Here is a 19026-nt window from a genome sequence, read left to right as displayed (position 1 = left end):
ACTGGAAGTTCCTGACACATGAATCTAGATAAAGAGACCTAGACACTTTCAGAAGCTTTATAGAGACTTTTCTCACTTCTGAGCAGGTAGTCTGGTAGACCTTTTTAAAGACTATCCAGTAGTTTTGTTCCATGAAAACTGTACACTTCTGTTTTGAGTGTTTGTTTCATTCAGCCATTATCTTCAGAAAGGGAGGGCAAAGCAAACAAGACTCTGCCTCCAGTTTAATGACAGCAGAGAGGTCTGCTTCATAGGGAAGGGGACAGTGGAAAATTTCTAATAGGAGAGTAGGAGGAGGGATTCACAAGAAAGGAGGATTTATTCCATGAGTAAGGAGGCAATTCTTGAAGAAACTTGAGAATAAAGTAGTGTTTGGCTATTGCCCTTGTGCTGTCAAAGCAGCAACTGACCTGTGGGAATTTAAGTGCGTGTTTTCATGCTGCAACTGAAGAGGTAATAAAGAAATTTATAAACCCAAATAGGAATACCTGCTGAATCTTGGTTAAAGTTAAACTACTTATATACCCTCTCCTTTTTTTTTTTTTATTGATGAAATAATAAGGAATAAAAGATCTTTTAAGACTATATTTTTTCTGTTGCCATCAGAGATAATTGCTTTGATGACCGTGATAAACCTTTCCAGTCCTATGATCAGCTGTTGTGTGAAGTATAAGGGGTTATTGATCATAGTCAAAGTCAAGATAATTCTAAGAACCCATTAACAAACAATATATTTCAATATAATTGCTTAGTTGTTTCAGTTCAACACAAACCATGCTCTTCTGCATTTTAGTCTGAATGAATTTCTTTTTAACAATAATTGTGTATTCTATAAAATTAAAAAGCTTTATTTACTTTAGAGCAAAATATTTCATATAATTCAGAAGTGGTTTAGTAGTGGTTTACTACCACTAGTAGTTTAGTGGGTTTTTTTGTTTGTTTGTTTGTTTTATTTAGGTTCATTTATGTAAAGAACAAAGTAAAAATACAAAAAGATTCATTTTCAGGATGTGAAAATAAAACATAGTGCCTTTCCACATGAAGTCATGTTATTGAGAAAGTAAAATATTTTGATATTTGTATTGGGTTTGTGTAGCAAGGTTTTGGTAGCAGAGGGGTACAGGGTGGCTTCTGTGAGAAGCTGCTAGAAGCTTCCCCTATGTCCAACAGAGCCAATGCCAGCTGGCTCCAGGATGGACCCACTGCTGGCCAAGGCTGAGCCCATCAGTGACAGTGGTAGTGCCTCTGTGATAACATATTTAAGAAGGGAAAAAAGTTGCAGCAGACACAAAAACTGCAGCCAGAGAGAGGAGTGAGAACTTGTAAGAGAAACAACTCTGCAGACCCCAAGGTCAGTGAAGAAGGAGGGGAAGGAGGTGCTCCAGATGTTGGAGCAGAGATTCCCCCTCACCATGGTGAGACAGGCTGTGCCCCTGCAGCCCATGGAGGTCCACAGTGGAGAAGATATCCACCTGCAGCCTGGGGAGGACCCCATGTCGGAGCAGGTGAGAGCCTGAAGGAGGCTGTGACCCTGTGGGAAGCCTACACTGGAGCAGGCTCCTGGCAGGACTTTTGAGCCTGTGGAAGGGACCCACGCTGGAGCCATTCATGAAGAACTGCAGCCCATGGGAATGACCCATGTTGGAGAAGTTTGTGGAGGACTGTATCCTGTGGGTAGGACCCCACACTGAAGCAGGGGAAGGTTGTCATGAGTCCTGCCCCTGAAGAGGATGAAGTGGCAGAGACAACATGTGATGGACTGATTGTAACCCCCATTCCTCATCCCCTTGTGCCACTGTGGGGGTTAGGTAGAGAATCCGGGAGTGAAGCTGTGCCTGGGAAGAAGCAGGGGGGAAGAAGGTGTTTTAAGACTTGTTTTTATTTCTCATTACCCTAGTCTGGTTGACTGGCAATAAATTCAGTTAATTTTCACGAAGTTGAGTCTGTTTTGCCCATGACAGTAATTGGTTGAATGATCTCTCCCTGTCCTTATCTCAACCCACGAGCCCTTTGTTATATTTTCTCTCCCCTGTCCAGCTGAGGAGGGTGGAGTCATAGAACGGCTTTGGTAGGCACCTGGCATCCAGCCAGGTTCAACCCACCACAATGTTTTAAAAATATTACCCCTGATTTTTGCAGTGGGTCAGCTGAAACTATTCACTGAGTTTAGCATGTTTCTTAGATGAGTCCAATTAACTTCTGGCTTAGTCGATTTACTTCTTATAAACAATTAATTTTAAGCTAAAAATCAGAAATGTAAGCATATATTTATTTAATTATTAGAGCATAGCAACGTTTTCATGTTCTTATGTTTACCACTTCAACAGTACTTGCCAATCTAATTCAGAAATAAAACTTCCCACTGTTTTATAGATGCTACATGTATCATATACATTAATCTCAGTACACAAGACTGACATATTCTTCTCAATCATGAACTAATATTAAAATATCTCATAAGCCTAATTTAAATCACTTTTATGGCACTGTAATTCCACATCAAAACAGTTGCAGGCTCTTAGAAAGTATTTTTTTCAGGAAAGGAATACATAGAAATTTTTAAAAAAAGCCCTCAACTATAAAAAAAATTATTATTCTCATTCTCTGTGTCTTTCCTATAGTTGGTACTGTGTATGAAACCTCATTGGATTGTACAGTAGTGTCGTGGTTTAACCCCAGCCAGCAACTAAGCACCATGCAGCCGCTCACTCACTCCCCCCCAACCCAGTGGGATGGGGGAGAAAATTGGGAAAAGAAACAAAACCCGTGGGTTGAGATAAGAACGGTTTAATAGAACAGAAAAGAAGAAACTAATAATGATAATGACAACACCAATAAAATGACAACAGCAATAATAAAAGGATTGGAATGTACAAATGATACACAGTGTAATTGCTCACCACCCGCCGACCGACACCCAGCTAGTCCCCGAGCGGTGATTCCCCGCCCCCACTTCCCAGTTCCTATACTAGATGGGACGTCACATGGTATGGAATACCCTGTTGGCCAGTTTGGGTCAGCTGCCCAGCTGTCCTGTGCAACTTCTTGTGCCCCTCCAGCTTTCTCGCTGGCTGGGCATGAGAAGCTGAAAAATCCTTGGCTTTAGTCTAAACACTACTGAGCAACAGCTGAAAACATCAGTGTTATCAACATTCTTCACATAGTGAACTCAAAACATAGCACCTTACCAGCTACTAGGAAGACAGTTAACTCTATCCCAGTGGAAACCAGGACAAGTAGGTACTAATTTTGCATCTTTAATAGCTTCTTTAATCCTTCTAATTATATCAAAAGCAGATTTAAATCTTTCTTTCTTAACACATTTCCTCTTTCTTTCTCTAGGCTTGAAGTTATTTGTCTCTTCAGCTATTTAAATATGAATCATTCTATGAGCCAGTGCACTAAATGTCCACATAAAGATAAATTCCTGCAAAGCAGTTTCCTTATCATTTGGTTCTCAGGGGTTTTGCTTTCTAAAGGCAATAACCATTTCTGCAAAAATATGGGTTCCCAGTCCAAGTTATTTTTCAAGTCCAGCAAATGTTTTACCCAAAGCTGTAAAATTAAGAATAGCATTTAATATGGCAGGTAAATTATAAAATGTCCTTCCTTGGTCCAGCATCCCAAAAGCGTAGCAGAACTTAAAGTGGTAAGAATCACACAGAAAATATCTTGATTAAGTGAAAAATCAATTAAGACAATCTCAGGACTAGTATCACTCATTCATCTGTTGAATAAGGAAGTTCATAACTATTTAGTGGCACTTTCTGTGTTTATACCTTTCTGTGATGCTACTACTGCTGTGTATGATCAGGCCAAAAAGACCCAAAAAGGGTAAGATTCAAAAAGCAGATTAACAAATACCCTCCATACTAAGGAATTGTTTATTTGTATATATATAAAATATATATAAAATTTGCTATATTCCTATATAATTAAATCAAGATGAAAGTATGATAGCAGCCTTTATTAATATATGTGTTTCAGCATGAGTAGTCTAGACTTGATAAGTGCCAAAGCACGACATATTAGCAACCCAAACACCTCACAAAATTATGGTCCTGATCTTTATCTCCCAGAGATGTCATAGAGGTCATAGTGCACTTCTATTTAGGTGAATGGAAGCTACAAGAAAAGGTCGTCTTGAATTGCTGGAAGTGTGATTTTAAGTAAGAGAGAGAGAAAAATGAGCTTTTCATAAAGGATGTGGAGGAGACCTGAGGGAACCCATAGCACAGTGAAAGCAAGTTTGATGTACTTATACTACCAATAGATAAGTACAACAATTTTCTTATTAATATCATGTGGCTATAATGTCTCCCCAATTTATATTTAAAAGCTGATTTTATCTTGTTTTAAAATTTCAGAATTAGCAAAATGTTTTTTGTCCAGATACTATTAATATTTAGCTCAAACAGTAGAGAAAAATTAGTGGGAATGTTAACAGGATGGCAAACAATTTTGTTGTAGGCATATTAAATATATTTTAATATAATGCTTAATTTTTCAACAAAACTTTATCAAGACTTATTTAATGTAGCCTGAATCTTTATGTTACCTGTAAAATCTAGAGCAGATTCATTATTATGGACCAAAATGTGGAGTATTAGGCTCATCATAAACTGGTGGAGTACTAAGAGCTGCACAGCACAGGTTGAGCTTGACATATTAAATGTAGGCTCCTTTTACAACGTGATGATTGTTTCTATCTTTAGTACATAGGATTTAAGCACCTGGTTTGCTCCCTCATAATTTCAACATCTGTGGAAGGTTTCTTGTGCTTTGTCATTCAGCAAAAGGCACTAGCAACAGTCTCTGACTGGTTCATTTATCACTGTAACACTTGCTACTGCATTTTGAATTGATTGTTTCAAAGGTGCAGCCTACTTTGAGTTCAGTAGGTAATTTTATGCATTGTCTGAAATGTCTTGCTTCATAGTAATAAAATATTTTCTAAGATATTTATCAAGGTCTAAGTAATAAAACAGTTTGGAGTAGGCTTCACCCTCTAAATTAAGATACATTCCTTTTTTTCAACAGAGAGTGAAAAGCTGTTTAGTGTTCCTCTAAGGAGCATCTCAGTTGTTTGAACTGTAGTGGTTAATTTGCAACAGAAGTCAGGATTTCTAAATTGCAAAGGAGAAACATGCACTACAGCACTGACTGATAATAAAATTTCTAATATGTTCCCTCTTCATAAAAATAAAGGGTTTCTTATTACTTAATTGACTTTGTCATCTTTTTAAGCTTCTCTAGAGGCTGCTTTTTAAACCTTGAAAGTTTGCCTGCAGGCTGCTGCAGAGGAGACTGTTTTTTGTATATTACATACCACAGAAAAATATGTATTTTTTCAAAATGTATAATGCAGCATTTTGTGCTGAGGTGAACATTTAGAAATATCATACGAATAATGGTCCAAAGTGGGAGTATGTTACTGCCGGGAAGGTTTTGGATATGGGAATTTAAATTCATTAACCTTGAAGAAATCCATTTTAAAGTCTGTCATTAGTTTCACAAGCCAGTCATAATTTTCAATGCTATGAAGAGCCTTTTCAGTTTGGAATTAGAAGGGGTTTGTATGGTTGAGGAAAAGATGTATCCTTCTCACCCACTGCCTTTCTTTGAGCCCTGGTCTTGTAAAAACTGGCATGTTTATGAAGCACTGGTTGTTTGCATGGTCTGAAAGTTAGTTTACCAGTTTGAACAACAAATACTTATCAATATATATTAAAGGGGGAAGATGTAGGACAAAATTGACTCTTTTTAATGTTAAACTTCTCTGTCCCATTTTTAATGATATATAGTACTTAAAAATATTAATAATATTTTTGTCTTTAACAGCAGTTAATGGTTGATTTCTTTGGCTTTATGTTAGTGCTAGTAATATTTACTATGGAAGCCTCAAAGTTGTGTTGATTTTTTTCTTGAATAAACTTTCTGTCATTAGTAGCTCATTAACAAGCTATTGTAGAGACAGTCTTTCTGTATGCCTTATGATTCCTAAGAAATTAAAGACATGATAGAAGTTCCAGTAGCAAAGAACACTAAATTTGCTTAAGTCCGGAACAGGAAGTTTGAATACATCTTTCCATATACTGTCTTTTTCCTAATGCCAGGGTCGTTCGAATATGGATGAAGAACTAGGAGAAGTTAATTCTGGGGTCCACTAGTACACAAACTTCAGAATGAGCTGTAAGTGTTAATGGACGAGAGTGAGTTCAAATGAAAATGGAATTGCTCAATTTAACATGTTGTTTTAGGGTGGTTTCGAGGATTCCTGAGAAGGCAAACACACACACTGACTATAAGGGAAAAAGCAAGCATTTATTAACTACAGACATTCATTATGCTAAGGGTATCTTGTAAAGCAGATTAACATACCAACCCGAGAACCGTGAGGAAGATGGACCATCTGTACATTCTTGTGCCGTCTTGTGCCGCGAGCTCAGCCCAGCAATCGGTAGGTGCCAGTTTTATGTGGGCGTCCCCACGGAGGCAACGGTGACCTTGCCATACACCAGCCTGATGCTCTTCGGGAAATCCTGGTATTTATACATTTGCAGAGGAGCTGGTTTTGGCACACCTGGCCAGCAGGTGCCAAAACACTCCTCGGTTGCAACATAGGGAGCCTATGACGCATGTTCTCACTGGCCAGGTGCACTGCACGAGCCATAGCCATCCTGTCTATTGGTTCATGGGCTTTGTACACACGGCATATTGTCATAATCCAGCAGTCACGCGCCGACCATGCTTACAGCTGTACTGTGCAACAGCCCGCTGCACATCCTCCCCCAGTATTGCTCAGCTCTCTTATCTCCACGGTCAGCATTCCAAGCAATGGGCAACAAACCATCCATTTTCTGTGCTGACTGTGTTTTTCTTGGCTATCTACTTCTCCCCCAGTGTTCATCCACGGACCAAAATTCCATCTTTTAACCCCTCCGTATACACATGTAGCAAACTATTTTACTTCAGAATAAAGTTCAAACTGTAGAACTGTAGCTTTCTTTTATTAATCTTTAATCCAAAGCACCAGACTTAGTGTTCTGGAAGTAAAAAGAAATAAAAAGTAGCTTTTTTATTGGCTGAATTAGATGTTAAAAATAAAAGACTTAAGTACTTTTTGAGAAGTCTGTAGTGTCCTACAGACATTAGAAAAGGTTGAATAAAAGTTAAACTACCAAATTCTTTTTTTTTTCATGTTTTTGTCCAGAACCTCAATATGGGACATGACATGATGTAGTACACCCCTTCCTGCAAAATAATATGTAAGAGCAGTAATTATAAAGGAGTTCTAGAGAAAAGTTTCTTCCCAACATTGCTATTGCAAGAATTAGATTAGCCCTAAAGAACAAAAATGTTTCCTCTCCTTGATAACTCTAATTTACCTGGGATTTCTGCAAACAACCACAGTGCTCCATTCTCTGGCTATGAGTGAGTTCAACACTTCTGTGTTGGAGAGGCTAAGATTGAAAAAAAAAAATCAAAAATCCAGGTCAGTTAATTTTTTTCTGAAAATCTACATACCTGCACCAAGTCTAATATGTCCCCCCCAAAAGCTCTTCTCTGTCAAGAAAATTGTGTTTTCCCTGCCAGCAGGGACATAAAAAATTCTCAAGTATAAGGCTCTGAAGAATCATGAAAAAAAACCCACCTAAACTTCCACCCTTAATAAATACTTAATATTCAGAAACAAACCTGAAAAAGCAAAACTTGGAAAATACAATAGTGAAACAAAAATCTCATTAATTTGAAATGGACTTCCTTGAATCATATTATAGTGTTAGCAGACAACGTCTGAATCTTTTGAATTCTTGCTATACAAAACACATTGATTTTTGTATTATTCTGCCTCTAGATTTGTATTGTAACCACTCTCATACCTTTTATTTCAGAATTATATTTGAAAGGATACTTTCCTTTTTTTTCAGATCTTTCCTCAGTTGCTTTTTTTCATTCTTTTTATGTTCACAGTTTAATTTAGATGCATTAATTATCTTTCTTTTTCTTGTTCTTTCTTTTCTTGTATCTTGGTAGTCTATTTAAAATCTCTACTGTATACAGGTTATTGTAACAGTGTACCATCTAATTAGTTTTGTTTATTACAGTGAAAACTTCCTAGAGCTTTGACTTTTTCTGTAAATTGAGGTACAACACATATGTTTCATATACTTAGTTTTTTTTGTTGTCTCTTGTCTGGAACCTATGACCAAAAAATTTTTCAATGATAGGTTTATTTGTTCTAGTAGTTTCCTTTGCATTTAATGTGGATTTAACAAAGAGCTAGAGGAAAAGTATGGTAGAAAGCTTAGACATAAACCACCTTTGAAATTCCCTGATCCTCCTCATATACAAATGCATTCACATTCAGGAAGGAAAACTTAAGAATATACTCACTCTTTACGGAAACCAAGTAACTGTGATATTCTTAAACATGTGAAAACAAAACCAATGTCTTCTCATCTGGGTGTATTGCTGGAATCGTCAACAACCTTGTTTTACCCTATCCTAAATTTCTTACAAGAGAAAATGGTGGGCTTGTGAAAGAACAGTTAGCCTTAACCTATGAATTAGGCTTAGCCTATGAGTTAAAACATCTTATCAACCCTTATTTCATATTTCAAAAATAGGTGTAGTCTTCATATATATACTTCTTCTAAGTTTCTTTGTATTTTTTCTGTTTACTAACATAATGCCATTTCCACTCATGAAAATTTCCGTTTGAAAACTTTAGCCTTTTTCCTCTTTTCTGCTGAAATTTGGGTGCTCACCTATTTTGTATTACTAATTTCTTTTATTCCAGGGAGGGAAAAACTAGTCACTTGCTAACTCTGTAAACTCACCAGTCCTTCAGAATGATTCCATATTTTAGCTTGCTCAGTTTAAAGGTAAAATACCCCCAAAATCTACAAGACCTACAAAACTAATATTTATACTAAAAAGTAATTTGTTTAGCTTTGTCTAGCTGTAAGGATGTAAGGCTTGAATATTCATAAGTTTTACTTAGCTGAGCAGAGAGGTAACCTGGAGGAAGAGCCACCTACAGTCCCATGAGTTGACTGATTTTTCTCTAGAGCTCAGATCCGAGACTTTTTGTAGAAACTTTTTTGTGGTTATTATTTTTTTATTATTTTATTTTTTTTAATGAGCAAAACAAGCAGAAAGGGACAAGGAGGGAATGGATGACACTTCTGTCCCTGAGAAAGAGTAAGAGGAGGAAGGCACAGATAGGCAGCTTCAGAACAGCTTCATTGCCCTGGTAGAAGGTAAGGGAAGAAGACTTCATCTACGGTGGCTTCAGAGCCAGCCAAGCCTGAAATGCAAGTCAATGTCAAGAGAAAGCAGCACGTAACAGTAGGTGGAGACTCCTTCCTGTGGGGATGAAGGCCTCCATCTGCCATTCCCACTTGCTGTCTAAGGAGACCTGTTGCTTGCCAAAGGATACCAGATGATGTGGAGAGACTGATGAGGCTTGTCCAGCCCTTGGACTATTACCTGCTGCTGTTCATCCACATGGGCACTAGTGGTACTGTGAGGGGAGATGACAACCATATCAAGAGTGGCTTCACAGCTCTGGGTGCAAGGGTGAAGGCCATGGCAGCCCACATAGTTTCTCCCCAGTCCTCATGGTAAAAGGGAAAGGCTTGTTTAGGAGCAGATGGGTACTGCAGGTCAATAGTTGGTTGCAGAGCTGGTGTCAGACAGAGATTTGGCTTTTATATCACATGACCCTTTTTGAGGATTGAGGACTGCTGGACAAGCCTAGTTTTTAGGGTCCAAAAGTGGAAGGAAGTAGGAACAGAGGAAAAAGGAAATGCATGCGTGTCCCCATTTTTATACTCTGCCATTTAAAAATGAAGATTTATTGATCATTTCCAAAACAGCAAATGCTTTCCTGTTTCATCAGAAAATGTATTTAACACAACAGTGATACCTTTTGTATACCATTCAATTTTATCTTTCCTCTTTTTCCTCTGCCCCCTTTTTCACATATCTGATGTAGAGACCTAGTCTTCCAGTAAATACCTCAACATAAAGTGCATATTATGTGTCTTATAAAGATTCAAGGATAATATCACAATTTACCCTTGATGAACAGCAAGAAAGTCATATGTATTGGTAATTAGTGAAGATTCTTCTTGGGTATATGGTAATCATAACTGCCTGAGGCTGGATGGTATGTTGATAATGACAGGAATGTTCTTTATACAAGAAGAGAAGCAAAGCAGTACAACGATGAGAAAGAATGCAGATTTAGAGAACTGTAATGACATGAAGGAAGGTGAATATTTTCATCATTTGACAAGGGGACATATTCTTTTTTAACCTCATCTAACTCACTTTCTCTGCTAATTTGCCAGGGGACGGTGCTTGGGGGGAAAGGGGTTGCACTCCTCTCAAGGATGCATGGTTCAATTTGTAAGTTTTACTCATGATATCATGATATTGTCCATTTCATACATATTTAACATGGACAGTACACAAGCCATTTAAAAGGCAATATATCTCTCCTCCTATTTATACATATGCTACCCCCCCCAAAGAAAAATGTCTCCATCAGACCTCTCAACAATGAAACCCCTTGTGGGGGTGGTGTTTCAACAGAATATTGATGCTTAGAAGTGACTGAGGACAAGAAAGCAGTGGGTGTGAGGAGTTATCGCAGAATTGATCTGCTCTAACACTAGGATCTACATAAACTCCAATATATATTCATAAAATGAGACAAATTCATTTAACAAGTAAAGATAAATGATCATGTAAAAATTGACTGAGCCACCAGAATCAAAGGGTAGTGATCAATGGCTTGACATCATCAGTGACCTGTAACAAATGGAATACTTCAAGGGTCAATGCTGGGACCAATAGTGTTCAATATCTTAATCAATGGTCTGGATGATAACAGAATTCACCCTCAGCAAATGTGTGGATATTACTATATGAGGGGAGTGGCTGATATACCAAACGTCAGAGGTACAGTTCAGAGGGACCTGAAGAAAGCTGACAACTGAGTCAACAGAAATGTATTGAATTTCAGCAAGCAGAATGTCAAACTTCTGCACTTTGGACAAAATAAACACTATGCATCAGTACAGGTTAGAATACCAACTGGTTAAATAACCATGTACCATGCATCTAGGTACGATTTCCTCTTGTCATCTTCCTGTCTCCAGTTCCTTGAAGTTTAGAGATTATGTCAACCAATGGTGTAATCTTTGTGTAATCCACCTGGAAAATGTTGTAGGGAACTTTCAGGAGCACAACTCTGGACAAAATAAGTCAACAATATCCTGAAACTTTTGTTCCTTTTTTGGTTCTACAGAATTGGAAAAATATACAATATCACAATTGATGGCTCATATTCATTGCAACCATTTGTTAGAGGAGACACTGGCCTAAGCTGGGCTTGGGGGAATTTCACAGAACTCTTATTAAAATACAAATTCCTGCAGTAAATCTTTAGCACCAGCAGCCTAATTCAAAGACCAATGAAAGCAGTGTACAAGGAACTGTAGTGAATTATATTCCATCTTAGTGTCAGTTCATTATTTATATACATAGAACAGTCAGTAAATCTGTAGCAGTAGCAAGAAGGTATATATATGTACATTCACATGCACAAGGAGGAACATACTCAGAAATTTACTGAGGAACTATGATATGAAATCTAATCAAATTACATCTATATGGCATCTCAAAAGTAGAATAGTAAACATGGGACTTCTAGTGGAAATACTTCTTGTGATTTCCTGATCTGAATGAGTCTTAGCCTTTTAATTGAGTGATAGAGGATATTCTTCTGAAGAGATGAAGAGGGCTGGTGATTGATGAACACTGATCTGTATCAATGGATTGGATGAGGAAAGCAAGCAAATTGTTTTCTAGTATAACTAAACCTCAGTCATATATCTAGTAATATGTAAGCTGTAATTCATGGTAGGAAACTCCATGCATTGTTTCTCAAAAGAACTTGGAAGTCACAGGGAAAAGTTGACCGAACAGAAAGTTCCCAGTGTGACAGTAGCCAAAGGGGCTAATATATTGTATAAACAGGGCAATACTAGATGTCAGTACAGTGATTACATAATCTGCATATTTGCTAGCATTGAATATGATGGATTATCTGTAGCTAACATGCAGGAATGACATAAGAAACTATGAGAGGGTTGTAGAAAGAAGCACAGAACTGAAGATTGACTCTTGAAGTACTAACAAAGTCACTGTAATCATTATGCAAAATGTATTGGTGAAAGAAAACCATGACTGGTATAGGCTATATTTGTTTTAACAAATACTTTGGCACACAAGGAGTCTATTGGTAGATCAAAGTTGATGCTGGGGCTCCTTTTATTTCCATCATATGCTGTTTGGAAGATTTCACTTCAGATTTGGCTTAATTTGGTCTCCTGGGTGTAAAGTCCCCACTATGCATGTAGTTCAAAGCTTTCTGAAGAACTATCATCTCACAAAGCTTTGCTTCCTTGAGTGTGGTCTCTTTGGGGAATCTCCCTGGATGCATCACACTAATTTTTCTCCTGTGTCATGAAGATGATGACAGCAGATCAACAGACATGTCAGGTGCCCCCACCACCACTGCCTGTGTAAAGACTAATGTATAGAAACTTTAATTCTGTTCCTGTGCAATTTTCAAGTGGCACCATGTGCTTGCTGCCTCCTCCATCTTCCCACTGAGTTTGGCAGTGTTCAGCATGAGGCACCCTAGACAGGGTATGGAAGATTTAATCCTGAACCCTCAGTCAACGTATTTGCCTGGAAAGGAACAGGCAAAGTGCAGACTCCAAGGTTTCAGGACACGCTCTTTCCTGGAACAGAGCAGATGAGTGTTATAAATAAGGTCACTCAGGACTTCGTTTTCCATAGCTTTCTCTGTTGTGGGGATAAGAGGGTAGAAAGCATTGAGGGAATCTACTGACCCAGAAGCTGTTGAAGCTAAGGTGTATGTGAATATAAATTGCAAGGGCTATCGCTCAACTGTTTCACAAACCCTTGTGTATTACTGAGGTTTATCTATGAAAACATGGCAGGTTTCAAAGGAAGGACTAATACCTTCTTGAACTAAGACTTAAAGGAGAAACTGGTGCTTTCTTCCTGGGCTAGGACAACAACATCTGTGACATTCTGGTGCCATTCTGCATTGTGGTAGATGCTGCATGCCCGTATGCCACTGGCTCATGAGACTGTCATTTGACAAGGTTAAACATATGAATGGTAGAGGGAAAGGGGTAACATGGCATAAAATTACTAAAATAAAGAACAGAGGCAGAAAACTGGGAGAAATATGTGGCGTTTACATGGCCAAAATCAACATCATACTGTTAGCCAACATGATCCCCTAGAGACTAACACTGAAAAATCTGGCCAATATGGTCTAACTAAAGGGACAAGCACAACACTTGCAGAGGTGGTAAGAATGAAAGAATCCCTAGCTACAATTTCCAAATCCAGCAGCCTCCTGTGTCATTCCAGGCTACCTGGACATCTAAAGCACTTGGGTACAGTGGCTCTATAGTCTGGGACTGCATATTAGCTGATCAGGTTGATTGCTACTTCTTCCTATAGCTGGCCCGGTATTGTTACCTGGAAGCATGGTTTGGCAGCTCTCAAAAGAAAACCTCCTTCTGGAGCAGCCATAATTGGCACCTATCCAGTGCACCCTGCTCTGGTGCATCCTGTTCCTGAGTTTCTGTCTGGTCTCTAGGTGGACACAAAACTATAGTTCCTGCTGAATACCCTGGATGACACTTGTGATGACAGGCTCAATGGTCTCCCTCCTCTTTGTCTTCTCCTCTGTCCAAATCACCACCTAGGCACTGGGGCACTGCAACGTCTGTTTCAGGATGGCTTTTCTTGTGCACACTGTCTCCTTTCTCCAGTAACATGGGGCCAAATCAGCAGGAAGGACATGGATGCTGCAAAACCTCTTCATCAGAGGAGAGCAGAAGAACAAGCCTGTCAGTCCTTCAGTATCTGAAGGTAAAACACATTAGCTTTCTGCTTAACATCATCCTTGCCACAGATCACAGCTTCTGAAGAACACAGTTTCTGTAGATCTTAGACCTATTTTTACCCTGATCAGCTCCTGTGAGGGATGGCTGATAATAAGCTCTGAATAGAATAGGTAGATGAGGAAGGACTGGTGGTACCTCAAAGAGTTGAGGGCTGGCAGTTGACAGCAAATATGAAGGCATTTGGTCTCTATATATCAAGAAAAGCACTTTGTGGTGTCAGAGAAGATTTTGAAGATTCAAGTGTACTTGCATGATAGGTGTGAAATACTTTGGCGTTCATTGAGTGGAGGCATTTATTGGTTTCATTTCCACTGGAAGGATCCCAGTGTGTGTGTGTTCTGAAGCTGCTTTGAGAACTAACCCAACACATAACAAGTGGAGACAATCAAGGGACTTCCCTCAAAACCTCATTACTGTTCCCATCCAGACTGCAAGTGCAGACATAACTTTAAACAACTAATTTAGTCCTGGAACTCCTAATACTCATCTTCTAGTTCCCAAGTCTCTAGACTGCCCTTGTCTTTCTTTCCCTAGCTTTTCTATCTACTGCTGTGAAGGCTATAAATGATGTTTGAGTTTGTGGTTTTGGTTGCTTGCTTGTTTATTTTAAAGGCAGTTCGACTTCATGCAGCCAGATTCTAAGATCAGGGCTTTGGGAAATACATAAAAACTCTGCTATCAGGCTACATTTGTAGTGAATAAATAAGTACTGTAGTTCTCTTGGAGAAACACCATATCCTTTGAACTACCTCATACTTCTTGTGCTGTGTTGATTGAGGGCTTTATTGATTTACGATAAATATAATGAAGCAACCTGTAGGTATTTGGTTAAAAATTAAAATGGTTTCTGAAGACAAAACAAACAAACAACAGAAAAAAAACCCACAGAAAAAGAAAGAAAAACCCTAAAAGAGCCCCCTTTGTTAGCTTTAACTGTTTCAGGGAATTGTTAATTTGTTTGTTTTAATGTTAAAGGTAAATAAGCTTTTCCTGCAGTATAGGTACTGCCAGCTTATGTACCTGCACTAAATGAAGATGAGGTAGAAAGAGGTAATCACAAATAGTCAGGATGCAAATTAAGTTTGCCTCTGGGCATGCTTACATATGCAAATTAAGCAATAGAATATTACAAGGGCTTTTGTTAAGTGTTTTGGAAAATAAAAACTTGTGGACATTTTGTAAGGGTCAGTTCTGAATGAGACATTTGAGCACAGAAGTTTAGTACATTTCCAAAAATCAACCCCCCTTTTTTTTCATATTTCCTTCCAAAGAACACATTTCAATTTCAAACCATTGAAAAGTAACATGCAAATATGTAAAAATATGTGGAATGATTGCACATGTCTTGAAAGAGCAAACAATTCAAAAGGGTGCGGTTTTAATACTATATTAGTCCTTCATTTATTTTGCATTTTAGAATAATAAAGTTATTTTTAAAAAAAATTCTCATTTTCTCCTTCTTCTTTACAGATTGTATTGGGTTTGTGTGGCAAGCTTTGATAGTGGGGAGGCTACAGGGGTGGTTTCTGTGAGAAGATGTTAGAAGCTTCCCCTATGTCCAGCAGAGCCAATGCCAGCCAGCTCCAAGATGGACCCGCAGCTGGCCAAGGCTAAGCCCATCAGCAACGGTGGTAGCACCTGTGGGATAAGATATTTAAAAAGAGGGAAAAGAAACCTGCACAAGATAAACTGCAGCCAAAGAGAGGAGTGAGAATATGTGAGAGAAACAACTCTGCAGACACCAAGGTCAGTGAAGGAGGGGGAAGAGGTGCTCCAGGCACCGGAGCAGAGATTCCCCTGCAGCCAGCGGGGAAGACCATGGTGAGGCAGGTTGTCCCCCTGCAGCCCAGGGAGGTCCACAGTGGAGCAGATATCCACCTGCAGTATGTGGAGGACCCCATGTCGGAGCAGGTGAGTGCCCAAAGGAGGCTGTGACCCCATGGGAAGCCCACGCTGGAGCAGGCTCCTGCAGGACCTGTGGTCCCGTGGAGAGAGGACCTCACGCTGCAGCAGGTTTTCTGGCAGGACTTGTGACCCTGCGGGGGACCCACGCTGGAGCAGTCTGTGCCTGAAGGACTGCAGCCCGTGGAAGGGACCCATGCTGGAGCAGTTCGTGAAGAACTGCAGCTCATGGAAAGGTCTCACATGTGGAGAAGTTCATGGAGGACTGTTTCATGTGGGAGGATCCCCACGCTGGAGCAGGGGAAGAGAGTGAGGAGTATTCCCCCTGAGGAGGAAGGAGCAGCAGTGACAACGTGTGATGAACTGACCACAACCCACATTTCCTATCCCTGTGCACTGCTGAGGGGGAGGAGGTGGAGAATTCTGGAGTAAATTTAAGCCTGAGAAGAAGAGAGAGGTGGGGAGAAGGTGTTTTTAAGATTTAGTTTTATTTCTGATTATCCTACTCTGATTTGATTGGTAATAAATTAAGCTAATTTCCCAAAGTCAAGTCTGTTTTGCCCATGACGGTAATTGCTGACTGATCTCTCCCTGTCCTTATCTCAACCTATGAGCCTTTCATTATATTTTCTCTCCCTTGCCCAGGGAGAGAGGAGGAGAGTGATGGTGTGGCTTTGGTGGGCATCTGGCGTCCAGCTGGGGTCAACGCAACACACTTATTGCTACGTTCTTACTGCACTCAAAGTCATCACACTTTGAGGGAAAGGGGTAAACATGAAAACAAAATGAGACAGTGCTGTATACTGAACAAATTTGAAGAATCACCTCCATTGAAAAAAATTTTAAAAGCTTTAGAGCTTTACAGTGACAGACTTCATAGGCCACACAGCCTGTGTGAAATTGGATTCTGTGTGATTATTTCTGGGCAATAATTCAGAGCAAATAACATCAAGAAAGGCTTGCATAAATCCTGACAGAAAAAAGTGGATTTAAATCAAACTAATAGGTTGCAAAACATATGAAATATGCTTTGTACTGTGCCTTGGAGACACATGGCCAAATCCATATTCAAAAAGTAAAAACAAACCAGAGTGATTTGAAGAATAAATTACTTGTCATCATGATCTTTAAAAATGCCAGAATTTAATGCAAAAATATAATCCTAACATTTATTGCAGCAAAAATAAATGTCAACATATTAGACTTAACTGGCTAAGCCTTGTGGTAGCATTTCTACAAAGTGAAAGGAACATGACAAGTTGTATTTCACATTTATTAGAATGAGATTTGGTCTTCTTTATCATAAGCAGTAGATTTAAACACTTTATTTTAATTTACTTCACAGTATTGAGAAAAACATTGACTCAGATAAGAAGTGGAATACCATATACACTTTTCTCTGAAGCCATCAATCAATTTTAGAAGCTAAATATGTAATATGACAACAGTAGAGCTTTGCAGTAGAATACAAAATGTAACATAAAATGTTTGTGACATATCGCAGACACTACTTAGAAGCATATCTGCTATATCTAGAACATTGTAAAAGTTATGGTCTACTATTGGTTATAAGAGATACATCTTCATAAACATGTAAGTACAGATTACTATATAGAAGGACTATATCTGAGAGCATCTTTTGACTGCAGCTATGTACATATCCAGAGACAATCATTGTTCTAATTCCTCCATAAACTTTGATATTGTGTAACACTTGTGTGCACGTCCTCACCTTCCATTACTTATGACATTATTTATACTTTGCAAAGTATGTTCTTACACATTATCTTTCCATTGCTAATATAATTACACATATGAAATTTAGGCATCACAGAGACTACCAGTTTTTTAAGCCTTGTCCTCATGGGAAACAGTCCAAATTCCTTAGAAATTAATGCATTTCTTCTTGTTATGACAGTGGCAGCATAGCCTTCAAGGGCTTTTAAGTTATCATTTGCTGCCTCACAAGGTTAAAATGTTTAGATCACTTTCTTTCAGACAACAAATAATAATTACATAAGTCTTTTATCTAGAAGTAACATAGGTATTAAAATGTCAATATCATAACTGCATTAAATATTTATATGAAATAACATTTCTTAAAAAAGGGTTGTATTTGAAATTTTAAAAAATACATTGAATTAATATATTTAAATTTTCAAAAATTAAGCACTTTGAAATTAGGGGATGACAGATTTGTACTTCTTCATGCAATATTACTGCAACCTCTCAGTGTTTTCTACCTGACAATGACAAAGGCTGTTATCTCTTCAAGACAAAAAAGTACACAAAGAATGGAGTATGTGGTCATGTAATTGAAGAACAAAAACATACAGGCTTGTCTGAATACGGTATAGTTATCTATATGTGAATTACTATTTAGTACAAACTGTGCATTTTACAGCCTTAAAGGTTATTTGTGCAGTGATATATAACAAAATAAGTAGATAGCATCTCCTAGTTTTGCTTTATGTTTTATTTTAACGTTAATTTTTTTTAAATTATTTTTTAAAAGACAATGGCAGAAGCAAATGTTGCATCTGATAATGTCCCCATGATTCAGGGAAGATTATGTGTATTACGTACAAGAACCTACTGCAGTTTTTCATTTTTCTTACTCCAGAAGTGGCAGCGAAACAATCCTGCATGTGCCAGAGCTGCCAAGAGTCGCTGCTGTGTCTGACTGGTGTTGCTGCTGGCGGTGGTCTTGTTGGAGCTCCCTGTGAAACCTAGCCCAAACACTGGGAAACCTAACTCACTTACTAGAGCAGATGAAAGAGGAAAGGCTAGGGAAAGGAAAGAGAATGCTGGAAATTATATGAAGTAGTATGTAGCAATGTAGATGAACCAGTTAGGGGGTCCAGAGTGATAACTGGTCCTATTTACTAAAGCTGATATAGGTAATAGAAATCAACAAAGGGTGAGTTTTCCATCAAGTAGGTTAACAAAGTTCTACCTCAAAAAAAAGTAAGATCACATGAGAATATCAGAGAGGATCGAAGATTGATCTGAAATACTTTCTTTTTTTTCCTTTTATTAATATCAACCATAAACATTCATCCCAATCTTTCACTGAAATAGACTAAACATTTTT

The 19026-nt window shown here is 38.5% G+C and overlaps 1 long non-coding RNA gene across 1 annotated transcript; it reads left to right on the top strand.

Moving 5' to 3' along the window:
- The first annotated feature begins 1590 nt into the window (after positions 1-1590).
- LOC115347341 lies at positions 1591-18711 on the top strand. Its single transcript, XR_003925458.1, has 3 exons — positions 1591-2108; positions 12324-12329; positions 18701-18711. It is a non-coding gene; the product is annotated as an uncharacterized LOC115347341 (long non-coding RNA).
- Positions 18712-19026: the final 315 nt, after the last annotated feature.

The sequence above is a fragment of the Aquila chrysaetos genome, chromosome 1, assembly GCF_900496995.4.
Source record: "Aquila chrysaetos chrysaetos chromosome 1, bAquChr1.4, whole genome shotgun sequence".
Classification (NCBI taxonomy): domain Eukaryota; kingdom Metazoa; phylum Chordata; class Aves; order Accipitriformes; family Accipitridae; genus Aquila; species Aquila chrysaetos.
This window is presented reverse-complemented; position numbering and strand designations above follow the sequence as displayed.